Here is a 27,758-nt window from a genome sequence, read left to right on the forward strand (position 1 = left end):
ACAAGAAATAGACCCAGTCACCCAAAAAAAGTGGCCCACCCATCGCCTCAAAAAAGTGGCCAAACCCTCGCCTCATGACCCTTGACCTCTGATGACATCACTGGAAGTGATGTCATTTGACCCCACCCCAAAGTGACATCCCGGTACGCGATGAAACACGACCTTTCACCCCTTCATAAAACAGGAAGTGGCATCAAATAGCACTGTTTCTAAGTACACTAAATTACTGGGAATCCAAGCAGACGCCCAAAGCCAAATGATAATATGTTATTGTATAGTACTCACGCTTAAGCTCTTTTTTATAGAACAAATATGCATACAATATCACCCAACCTGTGTTGGTACTCATTTATCGACCTAAGAAGGATGAAAGGCTTTTTGAAAAAAACAAAAAGAAATTGAAAAAGGAAATGTTTTTGTTCAATTTTTTTTTTCCAAACCGGCCCAGGCATAGCCAGAAACCAGCCCCCATGCCTCCGGGATGATGTCGGCACGGCCACGTGCCGAAAGGCCGAGGGGACAATCCGATCCTGCTGGACATAGCAATGCAGGATGCATGAGGCGTGCACATTATCAAGAAACATGTTTATCATTCTCTACAAACGCAAGTGTGGCAGAACTATTAAGGTGGGGTTTGCAGAGTGTTCCCCGATCATTTAAAAAAATATGATAATGATAGGTTAAAATCATCGTGCATTTTACGGCACCATTTTCGGAAAAGAGGGTAAGGGAAGACATGCAATTTATAATTGGTTCTGTAGGAAAGAAATGGAACAATCCACCATTGTCAGTGCACTATACCCACAGCAAAAGGGAAGATTTGGGAACGTATTTTCAGGCTGCCTGCATCCAAAGAAAAACCAGAAGGCTTGCCTCAACAGTATATTCCATCATTGCCCATTAAACACTTTAACTCCGCCAAAACCCAACAATGTATTGCTAACAGGCCATTGTAAGAAATCATTCATGCTAGCTGCCCAGTGTGCAAGAGAAAACCAGTGTAACAATCATTCAACATGGCTGTGCTTAATATATACCAGTGTGTCACTGCAAGAAAGCATTTCCATACTAGGTGTGGCTAACAAATGGAAGCTTGCCAATGTAGTCACACTTCCTGCTGGCCCTGCCAAATACCTACTAGCATGCCACTGCAATTTCTCTTCATGCTGGCTGTGCCCAATATATGCCCCCACACCACCACATGAGCACATTACTATAGGTTTGGCCCACAATATGCCATCATTGCCTCTGTAAAAACCCATTTATGCTGCCTCTGCCCAATATGTGCCAACATGCCATTGCAAGAATACATTTATATTTTTGCATGCACCCAATATATGATAATATGCCACTGTAAGAACACACATTCAATCTGGCCGTGCCCAATTGTATACAGTTAGAATCACACATTAAAAGAAATGTAATATAATGTTCAATTGAACAAAAATGCAACTCTGAAATGGAAAAATTTCCTGGTGTAAAGACATAGTTTACACTGTTTCAGTTCAGTTTTAAAATCATGAAACATGCAGGTAAAAATTATAGCATTTAGTTCTGTCATTTGTGAAGGTGTAAGGAACATATATCACAGACTGGCAACTGGGTAGAGGCATCTGTTTACTTAGCATGAGCCAAGAGACAGGAAACAGCTTAAATACAAATTGATGACTAATGTCACTTCATAAAATGTGGCCATAATGGCAGAATATTTGGGGGTTAGAGGGGTTCCCCCAAGCAGTATACTAATGCCATATTCTTTGGCAATTCGTTGTTTGAGGTACAGCATTGGTGTTCTGGGGTTACGGGTTGTCCGCCTATTTTAACTTGTCTGCTTAAATTGGATATATGTATTCACTTTCTTAAAACATAATACCATGCACAGAAAATGTCTTTTTAATTGAAGTTTTAGGATTATTTAAATATGTTTGCGTTCTTTATTTGAACATGCTTCATTATTATTAATTACATTACTTTGAATGCAAAATTCGTTTTTTACCTCATCATTTTATCTCTTTGATTATAATATGGGGAGTTTCTCATGGAATACTTTCACACAGAACCGTGCTTGATATATGCCAGCATGCTACAGTAAAACACATGTTCATACTGGTAACAAACGCCCATTATATGCCAGCATTGCAACAGTAAATCATTTTCATGTTCCCTGTGCATTCCAGCATTACCAAAGTAAGTCATAGTCATAATGACTGTGCCCATAATATATGCCAACATTGTCTTGATAATATATTCTAATGATGTCCCACTTTCCGGTGCTAAACGTGATGCCAACATTGCTCTGTAATTATGATGCATACCTCTTAGCAATCCTCAAACATTCACACAAACACACAGATGAGCCCACTCTACAGTGCATGCATACCCACATTCAGATAGGTGCACCCGATCTCGCATACACCCATCCACTGTTAAATTAATAGCACCTGCTCTCCAATGCATGCCTCCGCACTCACTCATATACATGCACCAGGTCTCATGTACATGGACCCGTTCTCACATACATACACTGTCTGCCACCAACACATGCTAATACCTAAAAGTGCCTAGAGCACACCTATTTCAGGTTACTATTAATGGTTTAGGATAATTAGTGGGGTGCAGGGGAGAAAACCAACCCTGACACTAGGTTGTATCTAACAATGTGAAAACAGCAGGTGTCCACAAACTTGTGCAACATTCCCGCCCCCTGCACATCCTATGTTGATTGTGAATACAAACAAAATATTTCTAATGTATATGATATAAATAATTTTCAAATGAACATTTTTCAAACAAAAAGTCATCTGGGTAGATCTTTATATAAAAAGGACATATAGGTACACATGACAGTTGGGACCTTTCCAGTTAGCAGGCTTTACCTCCCTTTTAATTTATCAAAGGGCACGTTAGATCTAAATAGTTTGAATTTGACTACCAGCTTGATATTCTAAAATTAACTCATTTAAAAATTTGATTGAGTTTACACAGCAAACTAGACAAGCATTTTACTCAGGTAATTTGAATTTTGTTGCCCTTCCTGTATTCTCGAAAAGGATTTATTAAAGAAGCTATGACTGACTTCAGTCACCTAGATACTTAGCCACCCTTATTTCAATGTACTGCGGTCATTTCCTTTGGGTTTTTACACGCAATCAAGATCTAAAATGTACTGGATATTGTGACCAGATATAAGGTGTCTGAACCTTATATCATATACATTAGAAATATTTTGTTTGTATTCACAATCAACATAGGGTGTGCAGGGGACGCGAGTGTTCCACAAGTTTGTGGACACCTGCTGTCACAAACACATGCCCGCTCTCACATATACGTTTGTCTGTGTGCATCATCAGAAGTCCTCTCCTGCTCCAGCTCTCCTCTGGGGGTGCCCTCTGCATCCATAGACAGCATGGCAAACACATTGGTGGCCCCTGGACTTCAGGCAGCAGAGACACACTGTGATCGGTCTCAGCTCTTCTGGGAAGGTCTAGAATACCAACCCTACCCGGAAGGGGAGTGACCTAGCAAAGTGTGCCTGCCTTCGTGAAGGGTCTTAATACAGCAATGTGGTGTGGAGGTTTGCTTTACAGGCCTGGGACAAACTTTCACTGCACATGTGCAATTGTGGATGGCTCAGCCAGTCCGCCTCAGTACACATCCACAGTGGCGACAGACAACAGTAATGTGTAAAGGAGTCCAAGTTAGTTTGCCTGTCAATCATGGATATTGTCTCTTTAGCAGTCTCTTTAGCAGTGGTGGCTGAAAGGTGGAGGGGCATTAGCCCCTCCTCCCTAATGGGCCATCAGCCACTGGGGGAATAAGGCATAGTCTGGCAAACATTGGTACTGAAGCAACCCATGCCAAATCAAAACGAATTCCCCAGTTCTCCTCGATTCATGCCTCAGGCCCCCATAACCATTTATATTGTTCTAGTGACACTTCTACTGTTGTAAGTTCTGTCAAAGTCAAGAAGGCCCCATAGTTGAAATAGTTGAAATGCCCTGACGGTGCCCTTGGAGACTTGGGGCCCGGTTCATGGAATTATCTGCACTGAAAATAGGGACTTTGCACACCAAAATTCGTGAAAAATCCTGTTTGTCGATTCATGGAATGGAACGTGCTGCACTTTTATGTACTTTGTGGGGACTTCTCGTAGGATCGGCACATCACTGCGAGAGGCCGAGTACCTTGCTTGCACGAGACACCACGCAGAGTGTGGCTTGCACAGAGGTCAGGGAAGGAGGCAAAACTCGAAAAATGAGGAAGAACAAGGGAAAATGTGGCCGTTACGAGGGACGTATTCATGGATGCGACCGCGCAACCTCTCGGCGGGGGAAATGGCCACACAAAGCCCTCATACTATCCACCAACCGAAGTGAAGTGCAGGAACAGTTTACGGGCGTTTGCACGCAGAATTTCCGAGTTTTAACTGAAACATCGTATATATGTAGGCGCAGGGTCCCTGAGATGCAGGCTTGCATGCGGGACACCCCACGCACTGTTTGAAAGGTGTATCTATTTGTGCCCTGGAAAGCATGCAAAAGTGGCTGTCATGGCTGTTTTTGCTTTGCGTTGGGGCGTGTAGGGGGCATTCCAGCCGCGACTTGCGTATACGGTTACTTTGCTCAAACAATTCCATGAATATGTAGAGCCCACATTTTTTATTCTGCGCACATTCTCATGCAGTGTCATTCTCGGTCCGCAGCCCTTTCGGGATAAATGCACACTTTTCCATGAATCGGGCCCATAACGGTTATTCGGGGAAGGTCATAGGTTTGGTTCTCTGCCACAACCTCTGAGGCTTTGGAAGCAAGAGCATTCAGCCCCTTCACCCTCCCATGTGAGGTCTGCCCCTCACTTTGAAGGCCCTTGAACGTGGCCCATTTATATGTAGCTATTAATGAAGCCACTTAGTGTTCATTTGTACCAATAGTTCACACAAAAGTAACACATTTGTGATTGCTGAAGTTTGGGTATCTTCACTGGTGGTGGGACTATCACTGTCTTCTTGGGTGCCCTGGGCTTCTATGAGCTGCAATACGAATTAAATAATAAACTCTGTATCCCACCCCCTGTCGTAAATAACACACCACTGCCCATCTAGATAACTGCTGTCCACCACCAACACACATTAGTTCTCTGGGCAGCAGCAGAGCAGTGAAGCAGGTCCCACATGCACACTGTGGTGGTCAACCAGGATTGAGAGAAGCATGACTTTCTGGCCTTTGAGTCTGAAGAAGTGCCCAATTTATAAGTGTGATTTAGAAGCAAATGGCCGCAGATGGCTCTAGCACAGAGTGCATGCATCGCTATATTTGTTTGAATATATTTGGCCGAATTGTACATTTGAATGAATTTGGCCTGTACCATTCGACCGAATATATTCGAACAAATTGACTAATACAGACCGAATGTGTGGAGCAGGGGCTGCCGGGGTGTCCCCCGTCCCCATGATTGGTGGGTATTGGTCTTGAGGAGTTGCAGGGGTGTTCCCCGTTTCCTCGATATTGGAGGTGGGGGGCAAATCTGACACCGCAGGGCAGAAGTGGACCAAGTGGTGAGGTAACAGGTAAGTGAGGGGGTAAGTGGGGAGTGAGGAGTGGGGAATGTATCTTTTTTTTTTATTCCTGCAAAGCTGCCCACATGCCACACTATATGATATGATGTTGCATGCAGTCTGTTTTTTTCGGTCTATTTTTTACGACCGATTTCTTTTCGGTGAAATCTCTCGAAACGTATGGATCAGGATCCCTGAGGGGGTGTCCGGCGAAGACTGAGATGAAGGTTACGTGGTCCGGCAGTATTAGCTGTAACCAACTTAACATGTATGGCAGAGATGAAGGGCGAACACAACTTGCGTTTCTCCCACCTTCCTTCATCTCCGCCATACAAATGATCCAGCACTTTCTACAGCATTTATTTTCATGCCAGCACAAATGCTGGAGATCCCTATGGGTTGTGCCAGCTTTATGCACCTGCGTAAAGCATGAAGACCGCATAGTGATCCATTGTACATGTGGCCTGCCATACTCGCATGCTAGGCAGCATGTACAATTATAATTAAACGCTGTCTGAAATGCACGCGTGTCGGGCAGCGTTTGATTGTAATTGTGAATGTTGCTTACCATACGTTCATGGTAAGCAACGTTCACAATTAAATACAAAAGTAGCCAGGCATGAAAGCATTGCAGGCAGCGTTGAATCATTTGCACGGTGGAGTGCAAATGTGCAGGGCAAAAGTAGCGTACAGCGCACTCAGCCATGCAAATGATGAAAATGTAGTGGCAGGGACCTGGCTACGCCTGGGGGCAAACGTACGAGGTCAGACATAAGAAATTCAATAAAATGAGCTGCAACGTATCCTAGTGCGACAGTCAGGAAATGGCCAGTCATCAAATGTTCCTTAATGAAGACATTGCTCTGAACTCTAAATTCCAAAGCAATCTTCCACTGGTTACAGTTTGTAATGTCCTAATGCAGTGGTGGGCAACCTGTTTCTCCAAGCGTTTAGACGTACAACTCCCACCAGCACTACCCAGTATAGTCAATGGTGAAGGACATGGGAGCTGTAGGCCAATAATATCTGGAGGCCAATAGGTTGCCTACCACTGGCCTGTTGCCTCCAGTCCTGGCACATACAGGGGCCTGTAGAGGGCCTAGGGCCCAATCCCATTAAACCAGCCTGTTCAATACGTACAGTTGCCCTTGACTCATGGACCCAACAGAACCTGACAAATCCACCGATCTGCAAGCCTCACTCGAATGTGTGGTCAAGCCCATACGGTAGAGGTCAGTGCAATGGAGAAGAGTGGACTAAGGGAGCTCTTCCCAGTGCAGGTGGTCTATCTCTCCAGGACTCCAGGGAGAATGGCATGTTGAGAGCTGTGCATCACAGGTCCTCTGTGCTCCTGCCCCAGGGATGCTCTGCAAGCGGGCATCATTCATAACCCCTCGGAAGCAACTGCAACATGATTCCAATGGTAACAAGCCATATATTTAAATGGCTTGAAGAATAACAAAGCGTATTGGAATAAGCGATTACTCTGCATTTGCAAGATAAGCCAATCAGCAGTCCTGATTTAAGAATAGAACATGCATGACAAAGCTGTTTGCTTGTTGCTGATCAAAAGGATCAGTCTCCCAGATAGCGAGTGATGCATGGTGGTCCCCAAACTGGCGATTCCCCATCTACATTGCACCTACCCTGTCACTTTCTATAATCCCTGGTTTATGTTCTACCGCACTTACAAGAACCTTGGACTTCCTCGCCACCCCAGTCCAGAAGATAATGAAGCAGGCCGCCCGCACCTACCCGCCTCCTTAGTCAACTAGTTCGATTCTGGAGTCGGAGCATTAAGCAGAAGGAACACAGCATTCAAAGGCCACTAGCGTAAATTCCATAAACCTGAAGATAAAAGGGCCTGCGTACATCCCCAGAAAGGCTACCATGCTGCTGTCAGAAGAAAGCCTCTATTCATGACTCTGTCATACCTGGCACTTCTTGCCCACCACATTGCCGCTCTGTGCTCCAACTTTCAGTGCTATCCGGATGACACGCCACTCATTTTCAGGCTCCCCTCTGCCACCTCCTCACCTTCTCTCATGTCTGACTGTCTGTCTGCTATCCAGGAGTGGTATGCTGCCAATGATATCTGCCTTAATGCCAGTAGGACCAAGATTCTCCTCATCGGCACACCTGCTCCCTCCTTTCCTGTCACTCTCTGGCCGGCCTACCTTGGCCCTCTTCCTGCTCCCACCTGTGAGACTAAAAACCTCGGGTTCATCTTTGACTCCACACTTTCCTTCTCTTCATATCTTTGATGTCTCTAAGAAGTCACACTACCAGCTGCACCTCCTCAGAGGTATTCTTCCTTTCCTCTCCTTCCCCCAGAAGCTCACTGTCTCCAGAGCTCTGGTTCTCTAGGCTGCAACAGCCTCTTTCTAAATCTGCCTGCCTCTGCTCTCCGCCCTCTGCAACTCATCCAAAACAGGACTGCGAGACTCGGCCTTGGCCTCAAGCCCAGGGATCGTATCTCTCCAGGACAGAAATCTCTGCACTGGCTCCCAGTGGCTTTGAGGATTACGTTCAAAACTCTCTGCATTATCCACAAGGTCTTCAGGGGTCTGGGGCCTCAATACCTTCAACTCTCTCTTCCTAAATATCTTCCTTCTCAAGCTCTTCGCTCATCCGCCTCCAACTCCTTCAGGGTCAGTCGCTTCTCCAAGCAATGAATTGGTGGTAGATCTCTTTCTTCTGTTAGAGCCTCCCTCTGGAACAGCCTCCCTGCCTTTCTGAAACTTGAGGAGAACCATCTCCGGTTCCGGAAGCACCTCAAGACCTTTCTCTTTGCTTCTGCTTTCTCTCCTCCTCTCCCCTGCTGATCTTCTGACTGAAACTGCACTGGTTACCTGGCTGTCCTATTATCTCGGGCCCAGGTCCCGTCCCCGCCAGTTGCACACCTACACTGCCCCCCTGGCAACCGTTGCACTCGGGCACTGCCTCTGTATCCCTACAGCCCCCACCTGTACTTGACACCTGATGTCTGCACTTACTCTTGCACTTGCCGCCAGCTAGCCGCACCTTTTATTTATTTATTGTCTTTCTTTGTTGTCTTATTTATTATACTGTTTATCCTATGTACTGCACTGCGCCACTTCCTTTCCCCCTGCACTTTTCCCCTTCCCCCTTCCCCTGCACTTGCGCAATCTCAATGTCACCTGGCCTAGTAAGATCGTTGTCTCGGTCTTCCCTCTGTTCCCCTCTCCCTTGCCTCGTCACGCCTTGAAACACTTGTGTATACGCGCGTTATAAATGCCATATCATATCACATCAGCGTCAAATCCTTCTGTAGAATTGCTCCAGATATAGAAAGTACTTAGATCTCCCACAGAGAGCCCTTCGCCAATGTAGCCTCCCAAGCATGTGTGTGTATTCATCGAAGAGATTAAAGCTATCAATCTGCCAATCACAACCCCAACAAGGATCTTCAGAGCTACTTATTCCCAACCTCTTTATCCACTTTCACTGGTATTTGCCATTCAGAGCTTGTGCTGCTGGTTAACAATAGGAATTCCTCTGCTGAACAGGTTGAACCTGTCCAGATAAGAATATAAAGGACAATGTTCTCACCCTCTACCAACCTTAACAACCTCTCTGAATAGTCTCTTAAAAACCGGTATCTTCCCTCAGCCTCTAAACAAACTCGTATACCTTCCTTCCTTAAGAAAAGCAGTGCCGGCCAAGATATCTTTGCCACTATCTAAAATCTTTCTCTATTCTTGTTCTCCAGGCAAGTGAAGCCAAACTAAACTGACCATCTAACGCTGCCCCTTCTAGAGGCTTGAGCGGAGAAAATGATTAAATCCGCTCCTCTTGGGAAATACGATCATATCCTGGGCAGATCCTATGTGTCAATGAATTGGCGCTGACAAGCCATCGTCCCTATATAGCATAGCTGAATATACCAAAATGGCACTTATAGTAAGGTCTGAATTACAACAATGATACAGGAAACCCACAAATGCATTTGTTTTATAGTCAGTGTTTTAAGATCAAATGATTGCAATCGTTGTGATTGAACAACTGTCCACCACAGAGGTTTGATATTGGGTGATCAAGAGAATGTACATTTAGTAATTATTTTTATATCCGTAGACTGTAGTTGTGCCATTTTTGGTATAAAGGTGGTTTGTATATATATATATATATATATATATATATATATTACATGGACGTGGTAGCGTCCATGTAGTTATGGTTAAGTTGGTGTTTCCATAGGAAGAGCACTTTTTGGGTGGCTTATAACTTCGCTCCCCCTGGACGAATCCTCACCAAACTTTGCAAAAAAAAAGTATATGGCCCACTCTGAATGCTTTTGCAAGTTTTGGTGAGGATTTGTCCAGGGGGGGAAAAGTTATAGGGAGGGTCCCAAAACTTTCGTTTTTTCCCATAGACTGAATGGGAAAAAACTTTGCGCACGGCTACAGTCTGAACCGCTGGACGGATTTACACCAAATCCGTCCAGTAGTTTTTAAAAAAATGACCAAAATGTAAGGCAAAAAAATTAGTGATATCTGTGTTTGCTTCGCGGACGGACTTCCCTGTTCGCTCCGCAGACAGCACCCCTATTGGCCCAGCGGCTTGCGTCATGTCCGCGGACATGCGACGTGCTGCTGATTGGGCGGCGTGGTGCGTGATGCGCGTCAGATTTTCTGTCAGGGCCGCCATCTTGCATTTGCGGACGTCCGCGGACAGCGCGGTGAAAGTTTGTTCAAAATGTGTATTTAGTAGTGTGTTGGTGTGTAGAAGTCTTTGGGGAGGATGGGGCAGTATGAGATAGGTTCAAAGTTGTATTTTATTTATGTGCTAGGCGCTTTTGTTGTGTTCGATTTGTCTGCGACAACATGGCTGTTCTGGAATGTTCGTAAATAAACAGAATGCATTCGGTGTCAACTTGAAAGTGTTCTAAGAACACTCGTGGGGTCTTGGAATGTTTGCAGGGGGTGTCCTGGAGACGTTGTCTGTATTGTTCGTTGGCAAGGTGAAAATGTTTTAAGAACAATCGCGGTGTCCTGAAATGTTCGTACATAAAGAAAATGGGGGTGTCCTGAGGACGCTGTTTGTATTGTCCTCTGGCAAGTTGAATGTGTCCTAGGACCTTCCCTCTGTCCGCGGACATAGAAATGGTTGCAATGCTTGTATCTATGGGTGTGATATGCTGCGGTGGTTGTGGCCAGGGTATAGAATGTTGGCACCCAAGAGTGTATGCCCTGGCCACAACCACCGCAGCATATCACACCCATAGTGGCTTTTAACTTTGGGTCAAAAACTAATTTATAAGGAACAATGTTATAAGCTTGTATGGGTGTGATATGCTGCGATGGTTGTATTTATCTTGTTATACGTACTATTTGGTTTAGTAACGGGAGTCCATGTTGTTCATTTCTGTAATAAAAGAAAATAGCATGTTAGTATTAGTATTTTATAATGACTTATTACATTGTACAATCAACATTTCCTTCTTTTTATTGACCCTCATATTTAATAGATTACAAACCAGAGTACTGTGCAATTTGAAAAGTTTCTGTGTTTGTTGCTAAAATCATTGGGTCTGTGAGAGAAAAAAAATCCATGTTGGATTAAAAAAAAAACCTTTTTCTGTTATGCTACAGTTGATTTATTTGTTTGTTTTCCGCGTTTACTTGTTCTTTCTGCCTAATGCTTTATGCATTGGATTGTTCCAGTTTTTGTGAGCAGTAAGATATTAGGTATTTGTTTGGATATTGTAAAATTTTGGCCCAGTTAGATACCAGTAGGCGTATTCTAACTGTTTACGTTTTGATATATTTTCGTGGTATTGATTTATCTGTTTGCATATTTGTAAATTTTGGGACAGTTAGATACCAATTGGCATATTCTAACTGTCTATTTTTTGCTCTATTTGAGTGGTATTAATTTATCTGATTAGTTGTTGTAGAATCTTTGGGCAGTTAGATAGGTTTTGAAATATTGTGACAGTTTATATTTTTTTACTACAATTGTACTTAAGGTTTAAGTACAGTTCAGTTATCAAATTTTGGTTTTAAGAACATTAAATACGCGTTTGTAAGATTAGCTGGTAATCTATGCTTTAGAGTAACGGTACTATCATTACATTCAAACCATCCACATTTTTTTTTTCATATATGCAGTGCAGTGCCCTAAGTTGGTTGTGGCTCCTGCGTGGTAGATTGTACCTATTGTTGTGAAGGTTTTCCTACCAAGTGATATTTGACCATGTGTGAATCCAGTCAGCTTTCAGTTGTTTTTCGTACCATCTGCATTGTAACGAAGAAGCATTAGTATTACGTATTTACTATGTTTTTGTATTAGTAATGTGGAGCGATTATCCGAATTGCAGGTAGAACATAATCTACCGTGGTTTGCATTTTGTACAAGTTGCTGAAATGGAACGGATTCACAATTAGATATTGATATATAGACAAAGCGCTCATTGGGGATTTGTTCTTGTGTCACATTGTTGCAGAGAGTGGATGTATGTTTCCACATGTATGAAATCTAGAAGATTTTATTTATAGGTATGTTTTTGTTTTCCAGTACTAATAGTAAGTACATTAGAAATTCTTGTGGATCTTCCTGTGAGTTTATAGTGAATTTCACCATTCCAGCACAGTAGTCCAATTGTTGTTTTATTCCAAAAACACTATACGTGTTGTCAGGATTGTTTGCTGCATTTCTGTGAAGTACTAACATTTGCAAACACAATGGGTCTGTACTGTGTAAGTAAATGTTGTCAACAATTGGTGGTAATTGAAATAGAATATTCATTGCTACATTTGCGTAGCAACTTACACCAACTATATTTGAGAATTTAAAGGGTCCAGGTAGTTCTGTATCTAACTGCTTTTTTTGGAGTTTGTCTTCCTTCTTTAAAGAAGTACCTGGTTTACTTTCCCTAATTGATTCTTTTTTGCTTGTGGTACTTGATGAAGTTTGAGTTTCTTTTAGTCTCTTTGGAGGATTTGCAGTGACATCCTGTTGCATTTCTGTTTGATTTAGTTTTCTTTTAGAACATTTTCCTTTTTGTGGAACAGGATATGTTTGTAGATGGGGGGTGTATAGTGAACGAAGTCTATTGTATTCTAAAATGCAAGGAATATCAGCGTTTGCATCAAAGTTTATTAGAAATAGACCGTCAATTGTGCGTAGGCGTGACAGTGCTCGAAGCTCATGCCTTCTTTAAAGACTGTGTTACCAATGTCTATCATTGCTTTGTCTAGAGTAAGACCTTGTGATTTATGAATGGTGACTGTGTATGCAAGAGCTAGAGAAAATTGTTCTCTGCGTACATACATGTCTTTGAAGAGAAGGAATCGAGCTGTTCAGCGTTGTATTCTTTTTACTTCTGAAAGTTTGTCAAAGGGAATATTGACAAACTGAATTTTGTTGTCACGTGGGTATGTTTGAAAGCCAACAACTGTACCCAGTGCTCCATTAACTAGTCCTTGGTCCACGTCAAGGTTACGTTTAAGCATTACTCTGCAATTTAAGGATAATATTAATATCTTTTCCAAGCCTGCTGTGTTTGAGATTGATTTTTCTAAACTATTTAGTCTTGTTGTGGATTGGTCACACATGGGTAGTGTCATTCCATGTACATCTAGTTTGTCTGTGGCGCTAATTTCCATAATTGGTTGCATTTCTTTGCTTAACATTATTTCATTGAATTTGAAACAGCTTGCAAGAGTTGGCATTAAGGCCATACAATTGGCATTTTTGTGGGCTAATTGTTCCATAACATCTGTAGCACATGCATTATCACCATAAAGTGCATGAATGTGCCGGGTTTTCAATATTGCTTCTGCTTCTCTAGAAAGTATACGAACTCTGATACTTTTTAAGATGTTGCCATAAGTGAGATCTGCAGATTGGCGCATGTTTTCTGTTAATTCTCTGTATTGGAAATGTTACCAAAGGTTGACATTTCCAATGCTGCCAACAGTTTTACGGCAGAGTTTGTGTCCTAATGTTTTAAAATAGCCTCACCTTTTACAGGTGTCAATTGATGAAGATCTCCGAAAGCAATGATGGGTTTTCCTGCAAAGAGCTCTTCATAGTTTGTTTTGAGTACTTCTTGTAATCTGAGGTGAATCAAAGCTAACATTAGGTTGGACACCATGCTCCCTTCATCTATTAGTAGCATTTTCATTTGTTTCAATACTCTGCGTACTTCCATTGCAGCTTCTGCAGAAAGTTTGTAATAATCTAACTTGTTTTGGTGTTCTACTGGCAGGAGTAGTAATCGGTGTAAAGTGACACCACCTATGTTGTAGGCAGCTAAACCTGTGGGGGCAGTGAGAACAGCTGACAGTTTGTTGTTTGTCAATTGTTGAAGGAACTTACTGATGATTTTGATTAGGAATGTTTTGCCAGAACCAGCTTCACCACTGACATACAATAGTATAGGTTTGTAATTTTGGCAGGTGTATTCTTTGTTTTCATGTTGCACACCATGTGCAATTTCTTTTGTTATTTCTTGAAAAATGCTACGTTGCTCTTTGTTTAGTTTTGATTGTAGTGTAGTTAAGTCTTCTTTATCTTCATAGTGACACATGGTGTTTTCTACTTCTATCATAGCTAATTCTGCCTCATTTGTTATTAGTGGTTCTCCAAGTGGTTCTTGGCTTCCTGTGACAGAAGGTTGATTACTGTCAGGAGTGTCCTTATCTAGTTGGGCCTGGAGTTCCTCTTCGTGTTGCTGTTCATTGTGCAACATTGTTTTGTACTGTGCAAAGTTTACATCAGTTATACTGCTTTCATTGGCTTTGAAAGCGTCTTCATATGAGTCATAGGTATCTAGTATTTCTTCTTCTTTTCTCCATGGTTTGAAGAGTTGTAGCAGGGACATGTAATATATTTCTTTATGTTGAGGAGTCTTTAATGACAATTTGATATGATTAATTAAATTTGGTTTGGTGAGTTTTACTAAGCTGCCATCACAGTTTGTCATTTTGTTTTTACGGTTTTGCTCATCAGGTTTTATATTATTTTTTTATGTGTAGTTTTGGACTATGTGGTATAGACACATGGTTTCCAAAGTGGTACTCCTGTTTGGGTAGTATGTGTCCAATAAATTGTTTTTTAAAATGTCTTGGCTGTTGGGATCATATTTGGCTATTGTTTCTATATCTTCGTATGATTTTAGAACTCTTTTTCTAGATTTAGCTGGACCAAGACTTAGCCATACTATATTTGCAGATTTACCATACAATGCAGTACCAGTTAATCGATCAGCTGCTTCATAGGATCCACATTCTCTATGAGACAGCATTTTTATGCCCAAGCTGTATAATTTCTGAGACACTGTTTTATCTGATGACAGGTCATTCCAGAGGTCTTGGAGCTCTGTCTTTTCTGATTTGGTTAAGTATGCTGTGACATATCGTGCAACTGCAGTAGAAGTGTCTGCAATGTACTGCACATCTATGTTTGCATTCCACAAGTGGGCAATGATTGCATTGTAATCATTGATATATTTTTCTTCTTCTTTTCTTTTTATGCAATATGTATTTTTAGGTGACTTACCTTTAACACTATGGGCCTCATTACATGGACGGCGGTAAGGGCTAACGGTCACCGTTAATGGCAACGGTGACCGTTAACCCTTACCGCCGTACTACGAGGTCCCTTTGCGGGTTGGAGGATTTAACGCCTGCTTCTTGCAGGCGTTAAAATCCAACCCGCTAAGGGACCTCGGAGCTAATTACGGCACCGCAAAATTGCGGTGGCGTAATTAGCGCCTTCCCCAGTCCCATAGAGCCCTATGGGGCAGAAATGGGAATGGGGAAGGGCAATGGCGGAAAGGGGATTTACCGCCCCTCCAACCTTGGAATGGGGCGGTAAATCCCCTTTCCGCCAAGGCGGTGCCGGTATTTTACCGGCATGAGCCATGGCGCTAATAGCGCCATGGCTCACCGCCTACCGTGTAATGAGGCCCTATGTCTAACTGAAGACATGAGGTTGTTCACTTGACCTGTATTTGTAACTGGTCTAGGGAAACCAAATCGGCATTTGGTGTAGTATTTCCCTTTGTTTTTGTATTTGCGACGACAATATTTGCCACATTTGTGTCTTTGGAATTGTAAGATTTTTGCATGAAGATCACTATTTGTGGATTCTGACGGAATTTCACAAGTGACATATTTTTCAATAAACTGTAAAACAGTGGCATCACTGTCTTGACCAAATTTAGGAGCATCTTTAATCCATAAAAGCATGTGGACATGTGGCGCTCCTCTGGCTTGGTATTCTTTTCTCCAAAAGAAGTGTTGCACTTCTCCAAGGGGAGGAACAGTTTTATTACAAATAAAATGTAGCATAGCAATGAAGCGATGGTGAAAATATCTAGAAACATTAACAGGATCCTGAGAACAAAGTTCTCCAGGTGTTAGTATATCTATGTTTGTTTTGTTTTCGTTTGATATGTGTAGGAAAGCATGTAAATGTTCCCATGCATATTCTGCGCAACTTAATGTAACAAACCAAGTGGGTGGGCCAAGGTTTCTGATCATACAACGTACATCTCCATGGCGTCGAAAACAGTACTCTTTAGTACCTCGCATATTTGCTAATAGATTTGTAAGATTTGCCTGTAAAACCTCATCTTTTTGTTGAACTTTTTGTAATAATTGTGTGGCTGTCATATTTTGAAAGTGTGATCCTGATTTTAATATGTGTGCAACTCCGTAACATAAAGTTGCTAGTTCACTTTCAAAGAGTAGGTGGAATATGTATTCCACATTTTGTCAAAATCTGGGATTTTCAGAATACATTCGTAATGAGCGATATTCTGATGCTGATATTTGAACAGGTCTATCATCGTATCTTCCTCCTTTGCCAGTAGGAAAGAGTAGAGGAAAAGCACGTGCTTCTATACTTTTTTCCCATATGCTGATTGGTGATCCTTTTGTTTGACGCATTTGGTACGTTTCCAGTGCATCTTCTATGGTGTCATGAGAGTGCAATGGGTGAATTGTATAATGGTCTAAAGTGTTTGCTATTGTAGCAGGATCTAGGAGCTCAAATTGACCAGTTTCTTGTGTCTCTTGAATTATTTCAGTTGTATCTTTCAAGTTTTCTTCGATATTAATTTCTTTGTAATAATCATTATTCTCTTTGAGATATTGCAGGGCTTCTCTAACTTTTTGTAAATCTACCAGTTGTTGCAAATTTCTTTTGTCTTTTGTAGGTTCTCCATTTACCAAGATAATTAAAGATTGTTGCATTGGACGTTGCACTCCTAGAGTGTGCACATTTTCTTTTAGATCTAATGGTAAATACACTACTTTTCCACAAATATCTTTCACTAATTCAGAGGGAGGTAATTTTGCAGTTTTTGGTTGAAGGCGTATTATTGCTTGAAATGGATGAACTGTTTGAATTATGATGCTCTCATATAAATTAAGTTGTTGAAGGAGTTTTGGTAGTGGATGTAATTCCAAGTTATTTGTGATAGCACGTGAAGGAGTTTGGTTGTTGTCAAGTTTGGTAGTGCAGTCACTGCAAAGTATTATTGGGTCAGTTATTTCATATTTGTTTTCTGCTATAAGGTAGAGAGCTAATTCAAACCATTTAGAATCTTCATTGTCTTCTATTTTGTATGAAAGGTCTATAGTTTTTGTGTTACTTTTATAACACGTTCTGCGGCAACATACACACACGTGGTTTGGTACTTCAGCTGAAGTGCTTTGAAATTTTAGTATTTCTTTTTTGTATGTGTGTAGTGAAAGGTTGCCATGTGCAGATTTGTTACGAAGTTGGTTGACAGCTAATTCATCTTGTAAGTGGGTTTCATTTCCAAAATATTTTTTCTGTATATACCCGATTTCTTCTAGTAGGTCTTTTGGTGTACCATGTAGAAGAATGTTATTTAAATTGGCTAGTGCTAAAGCAGGACTTTTTGCATAATACAGTTTATAAACTAGATTTCTTATACTTGCATGATGTGTTGATATCCTTTTGATATCATGGAAGCTTGTTTTGCAAGTAGGCCCTGATATGCAGGCCAACGAATGTCCTTGCAGTCCTGTGTGCTTGCGTACTGGACAAGCATCCATATTTTGCAGTATTTTAATTTTGATTTTGTCTTTGCTTTTCACATATTGATTGAGGAATAGGTGTAAAGATTTGAACATTTTTTTGGGAATGTTACACATTGACGTGCATGGCCATGTGTAAATTAGATGTTCTGATTCAGTCGAATGGAGGGGTAAATCTAAGTTTTCAGGGCGTATTTTTGTAAGGAGTACTTCTTTACTTCTTGTTCCATTATGGTATTATTAACTTTTTCATAACCTCGACCACTGCTATGTATGGCAATTGTATTCGTTTGCTTTTGTTTGTACGCTTCTTCATTAAAATATGGTTCTGTGCTTGTAGTGTGATTCCATTCACCTCCACAGATATTTAAGAAGTTATTTCTGTTCACATTTCGTTTATTGAGAAGTCTTTTTTGTAATTTAGTTATTAGTTTTGCTAGTGGTTTAATTCTGTTTAACACAACAATAAATACGTTTCTTTTGAGAAGAATTACACTGTCTATCAACGCTTCTAAGATTACTTTCCTACGGTAGGTTTGAAGTGTTGAACCTGGTTTCTCTCCTGTTTTTATCAGATTTTGAAGGACTTTGTGACGGAACTTTTTGGCTAATATACTTTCTTGGTATGCTTACTTTGTACTATATCAAGATTTATAGAAGACGTTTTATTTGTAGTGATAGTTGATTTTCTGTTAATAGTTTTTTGGGTCGTTTTACTTTGTGATAGAGGAGGCAAAGTTTTTGCACTGGAAACTTCTTCTGTTTCACAACATGACTGTATTAGCTGTTGTGTTTCAACGTTTTTTTACAAATTCTGCTATAGATGGGTGTTTATGTTGGAGACTTTTCTTTTCATTTGCTCTACTTCTGCGTCCCTTTCTACAGAGTTGCTTTTTGGTGGGCATTCTTTAGCGTCTGTTGAAAAAAACACAGAAGGTATGGGTTGGGGTATTCTGCAATGCATGTGTGTTGTGTGCATGATTGTTTGCGTAAGATGATAAAGATGTATGTAATGGTGTGTGATTGTGAATTGGAAGTTGAACTACTAGGGATGGGTATTCTTCAATTAATGTGTTACTAAACTGGGGTTCAGATGACAGAAAAACGTAAGCCGGTGGTGTGGAGAAGAATAAATATTATAGGTAAAGCTATACAATTAAAACAGCTGTTTGTTCTACAACATCTACATTCTAGCGGCTGAGTTGGGTAATTTGTGTGCCGAAAAATAGGAATTTGAGGGCCATTCTGACAGGAGATCACTGTTTAAGACGGGGGGGATTTTTGGTCAGAATGGTGCAGAATCTCTATTTTTAGGCACAGAAATACCATGAATGCACCGTACAGTGCATGTGAGTTATAAATCAAATATTATGGTAACAATCTACTTACTTTTTTTTCAAAAATGAGTAGTTTGCTTCTTAGTTGTTCTTTGTAAATCAAAATCGGCTGCTTCTATTCAGGAGAATGGGCTTCACTGCAATTGTAAAAGAAAGAAATTAGTAATTTGGTTGCTATATAGCACTGTTTTCATTTTAGACATAGATTTTTTTTAATTGAAATGCTCAGCGCCTTCCTGAAAACCATTTAAACTATATTATGACTAAGAGTAGGAAAGAAAATATCTTTAGTATGGTTTGTGGAATTCATAATCTACCAACGTATACCACCATTCTTGTAACTAAGCTTTTCCACGTAATAGTGAGTCATTGTCATCATAGCTCTCAACCATGTGTGTCGCAAAGGCAGGTGAAATCACCTGATTTTGTTTTTGGCGGGTGAGACGCCCATTGGAATGAATGGGCATGCAGGAGGCTTGGCGGGTGAGTCAATCCTTTACAAGGCGGGTGACAACCGCCAAAAGCGTGTGAGTTGAGAGCTATGTGTCATAGCCTGCTTTTGCACGTAACAGTGAGTGAATGTCATAGTCTGCTTGTGCTATATAAATGTATGTAAGTACTTATATAAACGAAAAAAATTAAAACCAATTATGTGTTTGTACAAATATTATTTTTTGAGATTTGATCATAGAGTGTGTATGTTATATTGTGTGATTATATGTCGTGTATATATTTTATTTCAAAAATGTTAGTTTAATAGTATTTGCATGTGTGTGTGTGTATGAAGAAATTAAACGATATAAAGGTTTGTAAGTGACAGGTCATTTTAGGACAATAAAACAATGATCGTCCATTCATTTTTCAGATTATAGAAGGTAAAAGTCGGTTAGAAAATGTGTTCATGTACTGTGTAGAAAATATGCATACCTGTACTTTCTGTTCATGTATATGGATATGGACCAAGCTGCAAGTAGAAATATTGGAGATTTGTATAGTATTTCTCGTAGATCGTGGTTGTCAATGGTATGAGACTTGTACTCCGAGAGATACACCGTACATTTGTAGTGCTGCTCTATGATGATGCAGTTACATGTAGAGTTATTGGATTTGATTGGTGGATGGTCATGTGATTGCTTAGCTACATCCAATGAGGGAATGGCACAGAGAGTGAAATCGAAATGGTAGAAGGGCTGTACATGTTATGATACGTTCGCGGACATGGCGGTAGTTCTAGGACACCACGTATTACATCCGGGGAATTTGGGGAGGGGAGGTATGGAAATGAGATTGGATGAAGCAAGGGATTGGTCAGTAAAGTTTAGTGAGTGTTTTGTGCTAGGAGAGGTTTTCTCAGATATTGTTTTTGCAGAGAGAAGAACAGATAGCTATGGCTTAGTGTTTCAAAACACAGATTGTATGGATTTTGGGAGACTCGTGGATTCATTGGTTGAAGGTGCATGCAGAAAGCTGTGGAGTATCTATAGATCTTGGATTCCCACATGTGGAAGTGCACTGGCATGGAGTGCGTGGAATGAAGTGGTTGGGCTTGCTACCTCTCTGTGCAACTTTGAAGATAGAGGAACATCCAGACATAATTGTAATTCATTGTGGAGGGAACAGTTTAGGACATGTGTCTGGAATTTCTTTGCAATTTTCAATGAAAGAAGGACTTCAGAAGATAATGGACATGTTTCCAAACTCTAAAATATTTTTTTCACGCATTGCGCAGAGACAAGTGTGGCTTCGTTCTTTCTCATGTGGTCCACAAATGGAGAAAGCAAGGCGTAATGTTAATAAGGCTGTTTGTGCCTTCCTAAGAGATTTTGGCATGTCCTCTTTTAACAATGAAAATATTTTGTTTCGTAGTACATACATTTTTCGCAAAGATGGAGTCCATCTTACTTATGCTGGCAATCAGATTTTTCTGAGAAATGTACAAAATGCATTGCAACCTTTTTTAGAAATACAGCATTCGTTTTGAAGTACGTCTTACGTAGTTAAAATGTTTTACATTCAAACACCTCCCAAAGGCTCTTTTCAGAGCCACCACTTCCTGTTAGAGAAAAATGCATTGGTTTCAATAGGGTAGCAATGCAATTGTTTTTATGTTCGCAGACCGTCCGCGGACTTTCACGAAATGGAAATGGCTATGCTTTATGTATCTTCACTTCTATTTTTTAACTGTGAAAGGCGGCTCTGAAAAGAGCCTTATTTTTTTGGGGATTTTTGTTATTTTGTATTTTTTTTGTTCTTTTTTATACACAACACACTAGGAGAGGAGGGAAAGGAGGGTAAAGGGGGGGGCACCAACCAAAGGGATAAGAAAGGGCGAGCTGAGAGAGGAAGATGTAGAGTGGGTTTTATTTGGGTAGTGAGCAGGTCTTCTGGTGCTCTGAGATGATCGTCTCAAAAGCACTCCGAAGTCGCTCCCCCCTGCAGAGTACTGTGTCACAGTACACACATACAACTGTGACCCTCGAAAGGTAAGGGTCATCAGAATTCTGTATGGCCTGTGAGGCAGCTTGAGGAAGACGCTGTCCCACAGAGGTGTTCCTTGTGGTGACAGGATCAGAAACGGAGGATGAAGTAGAGGCAATCAACCTACTACGCTTCTCGCAAGGTACAACCTTGCGAATGGCCCCAGTGTGGAATGAGCGCAGGTGTCGCTTCATGGTAGTGGTCCCAAAGCTATACGAACCATGCTTCCCGCGACTGAGTACCATTTTGCACTCATTACAGGTGACACGGTTCGCATGAGACTTAGGACCGTTTCCATGAACAGTAAACAACCACCACACCCAAGATTCACGCCGACGGCGGGTAGTAGGGATTTCCTCTACCTCATTCTCGTCATCCTCTTCTTCCTCCTCTGTATCCTCACTCCTGTTCCCCTCTTCAGGCCCTTGGGGAAATGGTGGTGGTGGAGGGGGTGGGGGTGGTGCTGAGGCAGATGTAGCACCATGTGGTAATAGTCGAGCCATGGATGTCATAGGCTTGGAGATGGAAATCTCAAAATCTGCAAAGTATGCAGCAAAATGCAGTGTGCTCTGTGGAATAGTCAGAAACACAATGAGAATGCGCTCTAGGGCGTGGTCTTATATAGGGGTGCTTGTGCGCGGGTCGCGGAAATGCGCGCCGTCCGCAAGACAGATAGAGCATCAAAAAAGGTTCAAAAAGTCACAAAAACTATGTGGAAAGTTAGGATTAGTATGTGGGATTTGTGGTATGGTGATATTTTAATGAGAAATATTGTGGATTACTTGGAAAAGTACTTTTAAACTGGTCGGGGACACGAACAGTGTCCGCATTTAGAGCACGAGATGAGCGTGGGCGCGGTCACATGATTGTTTTGTGCGCATGTTCGCTAAGGTAATGGTCGTCCGCAGGACACCCAATGTACGGACATTGTTTTGCGCATGCGTGTTGATGTTCTACGGACAGTGTTCGGGTCCTGAACTAATTAAAAGTGCGTCACATGTAAAACGAACAGTTATGGAAAGCCGTTTGTTCTTAGCACAGTTTAATTTATTTGCTAACAATACGGACAGACATAGCATTTCAAGCACACCTCCATTTTCATTTATTTACGAACAATTCAGGACACCACGAGTGTTCTTAGAACAGTTTCTGCTTGCTATCGAACACTACGAATAGGCATAGTGTTCTTAAGGACACCTCCATTTTCGTTTATTTACGAACAATTCAGGACACTACGAGTGTTCTTAGAACATTTTCAACTTGCATGAGAACATTACGGACAGATGTAGTGTCCTCAGGACAGTTACATTTTCGTTTCTTTACGAAAATTTCCGAACAACCGCGGTGTCCGTGGACACCTAAATTGGTTTTATCACAAGGAACTGAAAGTAATTACAACACAATATAAGAAAAGTAACTTTATTTCATATATATATACAATTATGACTGGGAAGGTGGGGCAGAAACGGAAACAAAAACAGGAGAATTAGGGATTTCTAGATAACTGGGATCAGGTGAAGAAGGGAAGGAAATCTCATTGAAACGCTTTGGTCCATAGACAGGGTATGGAGTTAACTGCGTGGGATAGGGTGAGGGGGGACAAGTGCAGGTTGGACAATGGTGTGCTGTTGGGGGTTTCACATAATTTTCCACAAAGTTTTTCAAATCCATAAAATTTTGCATAAGGTCGTCCATTTTTTGATTAATCTGCTGTAGAGTGATATCCTCTGATTGTTGTTGTGAGATGCTTGGAATTTTTGTATGGTCTGTAATACATAAAATGTATATGTTAAATGTATACAAAATAATATTTATTAATTGGTTTATATAGTAAAGTGTGTACCATTAGGTGGACTATTTTCTAACATTTCCTCTCGTGGGAAATGCTCCTCTAGCCAGTCGAGAGTACTACACATTTCTGTGAGAAAACAAAAAAGTAATATGTTTTTTTTTCTAATATAGAAAGTTTATAAATATATGAGTAAAAAGAAGTGCACTTACTATGTCTGGTGAGATATGTAATCAGTAGTGTATACGTCTGGTCTTGCTGTTGGTTGTGGAGCGTCTGTGAGGTAATTATGGTGGAAGCCACTTTATCTTCTTTTGGTATATTCCATTTTAAAACATATTGTATTTACATGAATGGTTAGTGTGTTACATATATGGGTAACATTTTTTAAGTATTACTACATATACATTGTATGTGTGATGCTTTGTGAAATGTTCCTATGTTATGATATAACTATTACACATACCCCCCCAGAGTTTTTAGGTGCTGGTACTGTTGTCCAAACATGTCTCCGGACCGTCAAATTGAGTAGAAAGGGTTCAGTATGTTCCATATTATATGTACATAAAGTCAAAGTTATTATTGTTAAGTTGTGCTACTAAAAAACTATGAAATTCAGTAAAAAAACTTTGTTAAAGGGACGTTATGGTTAAGTTGCGCTACTAAAAACCTATGAAATTCAGTAAAAAAACTTTGTTAAAGGGACGTTATGGTTCAAAGTAAAACCGAAAAACCCCTGAAATTCGGCAGTTATGGTAAGATAAGCAACCATAACTCGCGCCGCCACCGTGCACTGCTAACACTAACACCAAGGACATCAAAGATGACATCACAAATGTCATTGATGACATCACTGATGACATCACATGTGCATTTACCTTTCATGAAAAGTCTGTACAAGGGATTCTTAGTGTAATGTTAATAAAAAAAAGTGTGAAAGATTATTGGAATAAATATCAAGTGCTAATCAGTGCATTAAGCTATGCATTGATATAAATAGCATTCTATTATTAACTTCAATCCAGTATACTAAGGTACTCATGTAGAAACATAGGCATTGTGTTGGTGGAGGTGCAATATTCATAAGCTTGCCATGTTGAATATTGAAATGGTAACTGTTTTCATATTAGAGTTTTGCGTACAGTGAAACTTGTGATAAGTAGGTAATAAAACCCACTTACTACATAATTGCATTATTATACACAAATCACAAAGAGACAACACCACATACAAATATGAATATATACAAGGGAATTGAAGTAGGAAAAAGAAACAGCAATAGTAGCAGAAAGTGTTCATAACCTAACTGATTACCTTTATGCAGAGAAATGATTGCTCTGTTTCAAAGCTGTTACTTACCCTATCTACATATATCACATGATGTGTCTGGACCCTAAGGAAAATAGTGTGAGTACAACATATAAAAATATGAGTATATACAGGGAAAGTACAGTAATAAAAAAAACATCAAAAGTATCAGAAAGTGCTGATAAATCTACTGATAATTTTAATGCACAAAAAGGATTGCTGTCTTTCAAGGTTGTGACTTCTCCTATGTATATGTTTCAAATGATATGACTGGACCATAAGGGAATTATTCTAAGAACATACTTCAAGGATAAGTCTACGAATATAGTAATTTACCATTTTTAGTTCCTGACTGTTACTGAAGAAAATCATGTGGCCTAAATATGTCAGGAAAGGAAAAAAGGGGGAGTCAGACATGTGATGTCATCAGTGATGTCATCAATGACATTTGTGATGTCATCTTTGATGTCCTGGGTGTTAGTGTTAGCAGTGCACGGTGGCGGCGCGAGTTATGGTTGCTTATCTTACCATAACTGCCGAATTTCAGGGGTTTTTCGGTTTTACTTTGAACCATAACATCCCTTTAACAACGTTTTTCCACTGAATTTCATAGGTTTTTAGTAGCGCAACTTAACCATAACGTCCCTTTAACAAAGTTTTTTTACTGAATATATATATATATATATATTCAGTGAAACAACTTTGTTAAAGGGACATTATGGTTACAAGTAAAACCGAAAACCCTCAGAAATTCACCAGTTATGGTAAACTAAGCAACCATAACTTGCGCCACCACCGTGCACTGCTAAGACTAACATCCAGGACATCAAAGATGACATCACAAATGTTATGGATGACATCACTGATGGCATCACATACCTGGGCCATTTGTTTTTGTTCACTGACATGTCTAGGGCAGGCGGTTTTGTTCACTGACAGTCAGAATATGAAAATTGAAAATGTGTTATATATCTAGACGTTAACCATCTTGTATGTTCTTAAAGTTCTTTCCTTAGGGTTTGGTCTCAGCTTATGGTGCAGATATATGGGGCAATAAGCAGGACTCAAACACACAATTAATGTGTATACATTATGATGAAATTTAATGTTATTGTAATTTTCTGGTGATGTTGTTTCGTTCTTCCTTACTTTAGTTTCCCTGTATGTGCCTCTGATAACTATGCATTGTGGGTCTTCATATGTATTGTTTGTACTAACACAAGTATGTAGTAAATCTTGAATTATTAGCTATTTATTCCATGTCTAACATTACTCAAAGCTCTGAGCATTCATTATTTACAATCCAAAACTACCAGATTATAAATACTGTACTGCTATGATGCATGCTGCAGCCATTGCCTATGTGTATGTATGACTAGGTTCCTGTATTAACAACACTCCAATATAATGTTTTCTTTAGATGGGAACATTCTTTAATACATTAAGTAGTTCAGGATAGGTCTCCCGATCACCCCTGACATCTTGTTACCAACATTATAAACACAACCCTGTGTAGGGACTTTTCATCAAAATGTATTTCATATGTGATGTCATCAATGATATTTGTGATGTTATCTTTGATGTCCTGGGTGTTAGCCTTAGCAGTGCACAGTGGGGTGCAGGTTATGGCTGCTTAGCTTACCATAACTGGTGAATTTCTGGGGATGTTCAGTCTTAATTGTAACCATATTGTCCCTTTAACAAAGTTTTTTTCACTGAATATGTATATAAATAAACAACATTTATGCCAATTAAAATTGAATTTCATAGGCTTTTATTAGTGCAACTTAACAATAACGCCCCTTTATCTACGTTTTTTCACTGAATTTCATAGGTTTTTATGAGTGAAAATGTTTCATGATGTTATATCACTGTATATAAGGTATTAATAATTCCTCTTATAACATATATGAAAGAACTGTAAACCTCCTCTAACAAACATATTTTTTGCAACACATACTTGAATAACAACATACATGGTTGAATTGCCTAGGGCATGAGGTTCGACCATGTCCCAAGTCCCATCAAACCAGCCCTGTTATACACTACACCTACGCTGCATCCTAGTTCAGTGTCCGCTACACCCCCATAATGTAACCATTATGGCCAGTGCTCATTGCTTTCATGGCCAGTCTCCACAATCCATGGGGCATGGGCTTTGGCCATGCCGTATTCCCCAATAGGCAAATCAGAGTAGACATTTGACCTTGTCGAGGGACAAGCAGCAAAGCTTTATTACTATTTTTTGTACTTACTTTTTGACACTTTCAAAATAGTTAAACACAGAACAGATTTGCAAAAGCATGTTTTCAGGTCCTTGCTGATGCTCCTCGCGCAAGTTTGCTGCAATCCCATCCAGCACTCTGGGCTGCAGCCGCAAGCAGAATTTGTTTTCCCATTTAAACCTAGAGCTTCGGCCATGTCACATGCCCCAATAAGTAAATCAGGGTAGGCATTCGTCATTGCCGAAGGACAGGTCCACTGTCCACGCACCGAAGTTATATCACTATTTTTTTTACCTACATTTGGACACTTTGCTAAATAAAACACAAGACAGATTTGCAAAAGCATGCTTTCAGGTCCTTGCTGATGTTCCTCGCGCAGCTTTGTTGTAATCCAGTCCAGCACTTCATGCTGTAGCCGCAAGCAGAATATTTTTTACCATTCAAACCTGGGGCTCTGCCCATGCTGCTTGCCCCAATAAGCAAATCACAGTACAGGTAGAATGGGTAGATCACTGCACTTGATCTAGTACTTTAATCAGATTACCCTGCTGCTGGTGGTTGGGTCCTTTTGTGAAGGTATCCTCCCTTCTTCAAGATTTAGGTTTCAAATATGAGAGTGAGCCCTGTTCACCTCAGCGCTGGGTTATTCAATAAGTAACTGTTGTCGTAATAAAGCACTCTTGAAAACCATTGTTGGTGCTTTATTTGTTAGAAGTCAGCTGATACGTGTTTCGACCCTCTAGTATCTTTCTCAAGGTGTGTGGATTGTGGGCTAGTCATTGCTGCAAATTTGGTGAAATTAGTCTGGGATGCAATCCCAATATCTTGACCCGGTATGGTCGCAAATAAGGATGGCTGATGATTCAGAGGGGTGGCCTGGTCACCACGTGGGCGCCTGGTTCGGCCTGCTTAGTAATTATCTGCTGATTAGCATTGTGTCAGAGCACAATGCTATTGGGGCATTGGGGCTTGGAGTGTTTGCAGCGGTAGCCACGGCGATCTGTTGATGCAATCTTGTCCAGCACT

The 27,758-nt window shown here is 40.7% G+C and overlaps 1 long non-coding RNA gene across 1 annotated transcript in view; it reads left to right on the forward strand.

Annotated features, from left to right (window-relative positions):
* Positions 1-27,758, forward strand: part of LOC138493129 (uncharacterized) — a 364,623-nt gene that overhangs the window by 217,329 nt on the left and 119,536 nt on the right. The gene's annotated exons all lie outside the window — the stretch shown is intronic.

Source organism: Ambystoma mexicanum, chromosome 10 (assembly GCF_040938575.1).
Source record: "Ambystoma mexicanum isolate Mex_15411 chromosome 10, UKY_AmexF1_1, whole genome shotgun sequence".
Classification (NCBI taxonomy): Eukaryota; Metazoa; Chordata; class Amphibia; order Caudata; family Ambystomatidae; genus Ambystoma; species Ambystoma mexicanum.